General features: G+C 33.7%; 1 pseudogene; it reads right to left on the minus strand.

The window, feature by feature from the left end:
* Positions 1–1,912: 1,912 nt before the first annotated feature.
* On the minus strand, positions 1,913–10,174 carry LOC112627058 (annotated as a pseudogene).
* Between the last annotated feature and the right edge of the window lie 281 nt (positions 10,175–10,455).

Consider the following 10,455-nt stretch of genomic DNA (forward strand, 5'->3'; position numbering starts at 1 on the left):
AAACTAATGAAAATATGAACAAAAATCTAACAAGAAATGCTATTAAAATAGGCATCAATTATAAGACACTCTAAATGCATAATTAAAACAAACAAATAACCCCCCCCCAAAAAAAAAAATTACAGCTCTTCCCAGGAATGCTGTTTGCCACAAAACGTTTCTTACTGAGCAGAGTAACATGAGTTTTACTTTGCCTGTGGTACATATCATAAATGCAAATTTCATAGCAGACACTAGAGACAATGTTTCACTGAATACACTTTTTAAAACAATAGCTGACGTATTACAACATTCTTGCCTTCTAAAGAGATATTCACTGATCTTGCCACACTTATCAGATATTTAATAACTTTTTTTGTTTTCTTTTTTGACCGGGGCCTCATTCTGTCACCCAACCTGGAGTGAGGTGGCACAATCTCAGCTCACTGCAACCTCTGCCTCCTGTGTTCAAGCAATTCTTCTGTCTCAGCCTTCCCTCTGGAGTAGCTGGGACTACAGGCACCTGCCACCACACCTGGCTAATTTTTGTATTTTTAGTAGAGACGGGGTTTCACCTTGTTCATCAGGCTGGTCTTGAACTCGTGACCTCAGGTGATCCATCCACCTATGCCTCCCAAAGGGCTGGGATTACAGGCATGAGCCACCGTGCCCTGCCTAAGAACATTTTGTTGTACTAGAATGTTAGAAATATTGAACATTGTTGGAAGCCTGGCCAACAAAATGGTATTTGTGAATATGATTGGGTGGGTGGGGGGAGAAGGATTAGGAAATTAGGGGGTGAGGTTTAACAATCACCAATGCGCACTTCTTATTTCCCTTAAAAAAATAAAGTTTCATAATATTAGGAAATACCAATGTGTCAAAAAATTAAGAATCGAAAAAAACATTTACAATAGCTTTTTTACATTTAAAAAAGTGAAATCATAGAAGAACTGACTGATAGTTGTGCCTATATTTTTTGTGTGGACACTCTATGCACTGTGGATATATATGTACATATGTCAGCAGCAACTTTATAATTTGCACCTCCCTATTGATTCCAAAATCAACCCCAAATAAAATTTTCTTTGACTATTTTAAGAGAATGGATACTTTCTTACCAATCAAAACTGTACAGAAGTTTGTGCCAATCAAAACTGTACAAATCAAATCAGATATTATTATCTGCATATATATCTGTAGATATATCTACAGATATTATACTGTAGATTAAATTATTGCACAAAATATGCAAATTTTCAAATTATTTGATATTTCTAGAGCAATATATTACAGATAACAGTTCTACAGCTTAAAACTAGAATCTGGAAATAAAAAATAAAGAATTATGTAACTGTTTAAAAATTCACTTCATTGAATCATAAGTTTTGTTGAAAAAAGTTTACAAAGTTCGAAATGAAGTACAGCAGATCTTTACAATACTAAAAAAATTAGTTCAAGAACTTTCTTTTTAAACATTCCCACAGCTTTTCGCTTATGAGCAGTATGGCGGGAAGGAGTGATGTCAAAGCAGAGTCCGTTTCATTGTAAGGAGCCACACCAGCACACATCTTGCAGCGCTCAATTTCTCTTCACTCCTATCAAGCAATCCTGAACGAGGTGGTTGTTCATTACTGTGATTTCTTCTGTCCTTGATTTTGAATCCTTGAGGTATCGGTAAATAAAAACCTGCAGATGCCTTGTCAGTAAGGATTCAAGTTAGGTTATTAAAGTGTGAAATCTTACTCCACTGGAACGATTTGGTTTAATTTTGTGCATGTGTGTTATAGTCCCACTAAGTAGTTGTTACTTAAAAGTTAAGAGGGACTTCTCAGACTCCATGAATATTGAAGGACTATAGTAAAAATCCAGAATGGGTCAGAGATTTCTACATTGTATATGGATCAAATCTGCCCAGCTACTCTAGGACAACTCAGTAGCAAAACCAATACTCATTCTCTGTTTGTACCATGGCTGGCCATTGTGTTCTTAATGTTTTGGTGGTCTGGAAGATATCTACAACTCCTTCATACTGATTATTTCCAAAACAATGCTCAATGTTGTGAAGATTTTACTCCTTCCTAGCTCACATTACAATGAACTGAAATAGGTCCGTCTTGACCATAGTACTCTTTTGTTTTTATGCACTTGGCCAATGAAGTCAATAAATCTTCTTCCAGACTTTGGCATTTTTTACTCTGGCCAGTCAGTAAACTGGAACTGTCTCACTGTTCAGGACCAGCTGTCCTTGGCATCTATTCCCTTGAGATAAACTATGGCATCTTGTACTCAGCCATAGGATCTACCACAAAGTACTGGTATCTCGTGGATTATTCTTTTGGCCAGTATTGGTGACAATTTTCTCTGCCCATTTCACACAGCTTGATGAAATTGTGTTTCCAGAACATCCACTAGAAGTCCTCAGTGATCTCTTTCAAGGGTCCCTAATGTAAGCTTTCTGTTGTTCTTTACTCATCAATAAACTTCTACTCCATGGATAAGCTGCAAGTACGACCTTGTGGATTCCTGTGGTGTAATATTAACAAGGTGATTTTTGAAATTATTGCATGGAAGATTGGCACTGATGAATCCTGAGATTTGAGCTTTTGAGCTGGTTAGATGCTTAAATTTGAGCACCATTCCTATGACATTTTGTCCCGTCTCTATTTGTGTCAGCTTCTAATAGATGCATACAAGTTTCTAGCTGGCACTTTGGTATTTACACAAGTAACTGCTTCTAACCGTGCCTCATGGACAAAGATAGATTGGTCTCCTGCTTGAACCATGTAATTCCTCTGGGGTCTCATTAAAGTTGCATGGGCATAATTATCTATAGTTTTTTCATGCTTGATTCTTTCTAACATGGCATCTATGACAATGAAACAACCAGTCCAGCCAACTCTTGCAGATTCTGCATGGTGGAAGCTAAAGGGGGAGTAAGTATGTCACATGGTGAGAAAGGGAGCAACACAGCCTTTGTCAATTTTTAAATCAAATTGTTGTTGGGATTTTTTGGTTGTTTTTAGTTCTGTATATATTCATGATAGTAATCCTTTATAAGTTATATGATTTGAAAATATCTTCTCTCATCCTATGGTTTGCGTTTATCACACTTGGCTGACAGTGTCTTTTGATTCACAAATGTATTATTATTATTATTATTATTATTATTAGAGATGGAAGTCTCCCTATTTTGCCCAGGCTGGACTTGAACTGCACTCAAGCGATCCTCCTGTCTTAGTCTTCTGGGAAATTGGGACTACAGATGCATACCATCACATTCTAATTTTAAAAACTTTATGAATTCCTATTTCTCTATTTTTGTCTTTTTCTGTGCCTTTGGTGTCATATCCAAGAAAGCATTGCCAAATAAATGTCATGAAGCTTTTTCTTATGCTTCTTATAACAGTGTTAGAGTTTTAGTTTACCTTTAGGTTTTTGGTACATTTTGAATTAATTTTTGTATAAAGGGTCCAACTTAATTATTTTGCATGTGGATATCCAGTTTTCCCTGCACCATTTGTAGAATAGATAGTCCTTTCCCCATTGAATGGTTTTGGTACCCTTGTCAAAAATCATTAGACCATGTATGTGAGGATCTATTTCTGGGCACTCTATGCTATCCCACTGGTCATAAGTCCTTGATGCTAGTACTTTATGGTTTGATTATCATAGCTATGTAGCAAGTTTTCAAGTCAGGGAGTGTGTGTCTTTTGGGTTTGTCCTTTTTCAAGATTACTTTGACCAATGTCCCTTGAAATTCGATATAAATGTTAGGGAGGATTTTTCTATTTCTGATAAGTACATCACTGGGATTTTGATAGGTATTGCATTGAATTTGTAGCTCACTTTGGGTAGTATTAACATCTTAATCATCTTAATAATATTAATCCTTCCAATTCATGAACATAGAATGTCTTTCCAATTATTTATGTCCTCTTTAATTTCTTTAAGCAATATTTTGTAGTTTTTGTTGTACAAGTTTTTAACCTTCTTGACTAATTCCTAAGCATTTTATTCTTTTTGATGCTATTGTAAATGCAATTTTTTAAGTTTCCTTTTCAGATTGTTCAGTTAGTCTATGAAAATGTAACTGATTTTTGTGTGCTAACTTTATATCCTCCTGCTTTGTTGAATTTGTTATATCTACATTTTTTGGTAGAATTTTTAAGGTTTTTAATATATATGATTGTGTCATCTGCAGGGATAATATTACCTCTTCCCCTCTTCCTTTTCCATTCATATGTGTTGTATTTCTTTCGCTTGACTCATTCATCTGGCTAGAAATTCTAATACTATACTGAACAGAAGTGCCAAAATTAGCAACTCTCGCCTTGTTCTTGATATTAAAACTTTTAGTTTTTCATAATTGAGTATGATACTCACTGCAGGTTTTCATATATGGCTTTTATTATGTTGGGTGGTTTCCCTCTATTCTTAGTTTGTTGAGTGTTTTATCATGAAAGGGTGTTAAATTTTGTCAAATGCTTCTCTTTGCATCAATTGGGATGATAATGTGTGCTTTTTTTAGTACTTTCTTTCTGTTAATGTGGTGCCTTGCATGGATTGGTTTTTGCATGTTGAATCATCTTTCCATTCCAGAAATAAATCCCATTTAGTCATAATGCATAATGCTTTTAATAGGTAACTAAATTTAATTTGCTAGTGTTTTGTTTCAGATTGCTATATCAATGTTTATCAGAAATTTTGGTCTGTAGATTTGTTTTACTTGTGATGTTTTTGTCTGACTTTAGTATCAAGGTGATACTGGCCTTATAGAAAAATTAGAAAATGTTCTCTTCTCTTCCATTTTTTGAATAATTTGAGAAAGATTTGTGTTAATCCTTTGAGTCTCCTTTAAACGTTGGTAGAATCCACCAGTGAAGCCATTAGGTCCAGGAATTTTCTTTGTTGGGATATTTTTGAGTACTGATTTAATCTTCTTACCAATAGTTACAAATCTATTTAGGTTTTCTATTTCTTCAAAATTTAGCCTTGGCAGGCTTAATGTTTTTTATAATTTCTCCATTTCACCTAGATTAGCCAATTTGTTAGTGTACAATTATGAATGTTTAATTTTAATTTCTGTGGAATCACTAGTAATGTCCCCATTCTAATTTCTGAATTTAGTGATTTGAGTCTTCTCTTTTTATAGCTGTTCTATTCGAAGTTCTGTCAATTATTTTGATCATTTCAAATAATCAACTTTTGGTTTCCCTAATTTTCTCTATTGTTTTTCTATTCAGGGCTTCATTTTTCTCTGCTATAGTCTATTATTTCCTTTCTTATGCTATATTTGGCTTTAAATTGTTCTCTTTTTCTGGTTCCTTAAGTTGCCAAGTTAGGTAGTTGATTTCATATCTTTGTTGATTTAAACATGTTTATAGCTATACATTTTTCCCATCAGCACTACTTTCACTGTGTCCCATAAGTATTGGAATATTGTTTTTGTTTTAATTTATTTTGAATTATTTTCTAACTGTTGCTTGTTATTTTTTCTTTGATCCACTGGCTGATTTGGAGTTTGTTTTTTAAGTTCCACAAATGTGTTCATTTTCCCATTTTCTTTGTGTTATTGACTTCTAATTTCATCTCATTCTGTACAGAGAAGATACTTTGTACAATATCTATATTTTATATCTATTAAGACTTAGTTTGTGGCCTAACACGGTCTGCCTGGAAAATGTCTCATCTGCAGTTAAGAAGCATATGCATGTAGCTGTTGCTGAGTGAAGTGTTCTGTACATGTCTGTTAGATCTAGTTGATTTATTGTGTTAAGTCCTCTGTTTTTTTTTTACATATCTTCTGTCTGGTTGTCTATGGATAATTGAGGATGAGATATTGAAGGCTCAGACTATTACTGTATAACTTTTTATTTCTTCATCTTTGTCAGGTTTTGCTTTATATATATTTATAGTCTGTTATTAGGCATGAAAATATTTATAACTTTTATATCTTTTTGCTATATTGAAACTTAAAAAAATAGTTATATTTTAAGTTCTGGGATACAGGTGCAGAACATGCAGGTTTGTTATATAGTATACATGTGCCATGGTGGTTTGATGCACCCATCAACCAGTCATCTACATTAGGTGTTTCTCTTAATGCTATCCCTCCCCTAGCTCCCCATCCCCTGACAGGCCACAGTTTGTGATGTTCCCCTCTCTGTGTCCATGTGTTCTCATTTTTCAACTCCCACTTATGGGTGAGAACATGTGGTGTTTGGTTTTCTGTTCTTGTGTTAGTTTGCTGAGAATGATGGTTTCCAGCTTCATCCATGTCCCTGCAAAGAACATGAACTCATCCTTTTTCATGATTGCATAGTATTCTATGGTGTATATGTGCCACCTTTTCTTTATCTAGCCTAACATTGATGGGCATTTGGGTTGGTTCCAAGTCTTCGCTATTGTGAACAGTGCTGCAATAAACATAAGTGTGCATGTGTCTTTATACTAGAATTATTTATAATCCTTTGGGTATATATCCAGTAATGGGATTGCTGGGTCATAAAAATAATGACCAAAAGAGAGCAGAGGTGACTATACAAAATCAGACAAAATAAACTATAAATCAGAAAAGTTGGCATGAACAAAAATATTATATATTAATAAAAATGTCTGGTTAGAAACACTAAGATCTTGGAGAGAAAGAAAATGCACTTAGGTACATTTTTACCACAGTTTTTCAGCACAGGAAACTTGCAAATAAAAATGAAAAGAAAGAGATGCTGAAGGAAAAGTAGCAGCTTGAACATTTTCAAAGTCACTGGGCTAGGAGAAAAGAAAACAAAAATAAAAACCAACATTCTTGAAGCTACCAAGGAAGATAGCACTTAATGAGGACAAGATCCTGAAGAAAAAAGTTATATATGCATGAAGTGATATGTAAGAAATTAAACAAAAATCATATACTAAAACAGCTAAATAGGAAAAAAAAGTTTATAGAATAAGAATATGAAGAAAAAGTATTTTATACAGCTGTACAATGTATTTGTGTCTTACTTTAAGTGTTCTTCCAAAAGAGTCAGAGTTAAGAAAAATAAGTTTATAAAGTAAAAAAGTAATAAGGAGCTAACGTTAATATATTATTGAAAAAAGAGTTTTCAAAATGAATCTAGTGTAGCCTAAGTGTACAGTGCTGCTAAAGTCCACAGGAGTGTACATAATGTCTCAGGTTTTCACATTCACTCACCACTCACTCACTGACTCACTCAGAGCAGCTCCTAGTCCTGCAAGCTCTATTCGTAGTAAGTGATGTATACAGATGTACCAGTTTTAACCTGTTTTAATATATTTTTACTTTTCTATGTTTAGATACACAAATATTTATTATTGTGTTATAATATCCTATAGTATTTAGTACAGTAACATAATATACACGTTCATAACCCTAAGAGCAGTAAATGACAATATCATATACCCTAGGTGTCTGGTATGCTATATCATCTAGATTTGTGTAAGTGCACTCTATAATGTTCAAATAACACTGAAATGGCCTAATGAAGCATTCCTCAGAATGTATCCCTGTACTTAAGTGACACAGGACTGTACATGATCAAATGTGTTATACTATATTTGTAATGAATTGAACACCACAGACTCTTTAGCAATTCTACCAGATTAACTCATTTCTGTGCATATGTAAATAAAACTTTTCTTTCCATCTGTATATACATGAGGGGTATACTGAATTGGCATGAGGAGTAGTTAAATTACTACAACCCTTTGCAAGTAATTACAGAATGAATTGGATTTAAAAAATATTATGCAACTAAAAGATATGATTGAGACTGAATTATAATAAATACAATAGAGACTGAATTGGGACTTTATAATATAAAATCAAAAAATAGTGATTGTATCATTTTTATTATTTATAAAGTTTTATAAGTTTATATTTATAAAAAATTCATACTAATAAAGTGTCAGTTCTGTGGTTTCATGTGTTTATTAGCAAAAAATCAAGTTGCTTCTATAAAAGTTGTAAAACTACTAAAGAAAAACTATAAGAACATTTAGGGAAGAGTTTGTACCTGCAGTGCCTAAAGAGTGCTTGATGATGCTTATTTGATGATTAAATGGATAAGCTAACTTATGTGGCTAATAGCCATGTATATATAAGCCTATATTTGATGGTCTTAAATTTCTTGGGCAATAATACTTTTCATATCCATGTATGAAAATAATCGACTTTTAAAAATCGTACACATCTTCTTAGTTACAAAGCCAAATGACCAAATGGCTTCCATAAATATGTATCAAATGTAATCTCTGTTTCAGCTACCATTGTGGCACAGGTGTGAACTTAACATCTGCATCAAATTAGGATGATCTTTTTAAGAGGTGAATTGGAATGCTGCAGAATTCCACTAGAGACTGTGTGAAATGTGGATAGGAATAGCTAAAAACACTACAACTACTGAATTAGCTAAATCCTTCGAAGCTGACAATGCTACATCCTGGAATGTAAAAATAAAAACAAGGATGCAACTGGAAAAATACATTTGAAGGTACAAAGCATGCACTTGGTTGAACACTTATGCCAAGGATAGAGGAAGTAAAATGCAGCTGCACAGAACTGAAAATATTTTCTGGAAAGTAATGCTGACAGGTGATATGCTTTTGAAGAATGACTTTTTATTAGCCATGCAAAAATATGCAAAGGTTGTTTTCACCCAGCATGTTCTGGGTCTACAAGACATTCTGCAAATGTACTGAGGTCTGCTACCAAAAAAGGAAGAAAAACAAAAATAAATATTTCAATATTTCTAATATTTCTCCTGGTAAAAGCCCTGAAGTGATGTAAAGTGCCTACATTATAATGAAAATGAACTTGAGCAAACCCTGCATTTGGATGTGGATTTTTCTCATGGATCACAATTGTTGAGTATGCGGGAAAGAAAAGGAGCATTATTTGTTATAATACTTTAACAACTATTTCAATACTGCTTGTTAGACAATTTTTAGTAAGACTACACAAAGCATTTTAGGAGATATGTGGAAAAATAGATGTTGACCAGTATTACTGTGGTATATAGGTGGAATGCAATTGCTCTTTGATACAAAGCTCCACAAACAAGTTTTTTTTTTTTTTTTTTTTTTTAAATTACAGGTTTTCCCAGTTAACCTGTAACTGTATTGTTTTTTCTTAGATAGATAAAGTGATGGAAAAGAAGGATGAATAGTCTGCCCAGGACTCATAATGTTGGTATTTCTTTCTTATAGTTAATTCACAGAGGTGGTTATCACTGGTAAATCTTTGTGGAAAATTCTCCATTCTTTTTTCTTTAGAAGTAAAAAGGGACTGTTTCATGTTTTATCCAAATTTACAACCAAATTGGTAAGGAAAATATGAGTCAAAGTATTTTCTAAGTCATAAATATTTTTGAATGTTTTTGCTACTAAAGTTTCACCATAACAAATCTCAAAGAAATAACAATATACTAATAGGGCTTTTATGCTCTTCAAAGAAGTTCTGATGGGAGCATTTAACTCTGGCCCCAACCTGGAGACTACCCGGTTACTTATTGTCCCTGAGGTTATAATCATACCCTGAGGTCAATGGCTTCAATTCTTCTGTAGTTGCTGGTCACCTGTGGGACAGAACTGAGTCCACCTCACATTCTGTGTTGGGCACAGCTGAAATTTAATGAGTTCAGTTGGGCACAAAGCTGGGTAATGTTCAAATAGAATAAAGTAAAGCATAAAGCTGTATCTTTTTCTTAACCACCCTCTGTACCTACCCATTAGTAATAAATTTGACTGAGTGGTTAGAGTTTGGGATGTAGAAGCAACTCTAATGTTTAAGAGATGAGTCTGATAGTTTACTCTTTTTTAAAATAATTTTTGAATATTGAAATTATTAATTTCTAAATAACACTCTAAAAAATCTAGATCAAAAATTGTTATTTCATCAGGAGCATTAACTAAATAAACATTGCTAATAATAACATTGAAAAGTATTACACACCTATTGGCTCAAGATTATGGCTTTTGGTAGAAGAAATAGCAGACCATAATTCAGACTTCATTCATTTTACTCTCAGCAGTGCCCATCAGGAGGAAAGGGTTTGCCAATCTAAATTTGAGCAGGTTGGTGAAGTATGCATATGTCTTTACAAACTTACTGCATAGTTTCATTTAACAAATCTTCAGGTTCAATTTCACCCTCGATACTTGCCTTATAGAGATACATATCACAATTATTAGGTGAATTTATGCTTTTAGGGTTTGCAACATACATATATATTCACAAGTTTATAAATTCTGTTTTTAAAGCCATCAGATGTTGTGAGACTTACTATCATGAGAACAGCACAAGAAAGACCTGCCCCCATGATTCAGTTACCTCCCACTGGGTCCCTCCCATGACATATGGGAATTCAAGATGAGATTTCGGTGGGGACAGAGCCAAACCATATCAAGAGCTTAATTGACAAGTGCAGTCATCCCACACACCTGACCCCACTTGCCTAT

This window comes from Theropithecus gelada, chromosome 6 (genome assembly GCF_003255815.1).
Source record: "Theropithecus gelada isolate Dixy chromosome 6, Tgel_1.0, whole genome shotgun sequence".
NCBI lineage: Eukaryota > Metazoa > Chordata > Mammalia > Primates > Cercopithecidae > Theropithecus > Theropithecus gelada.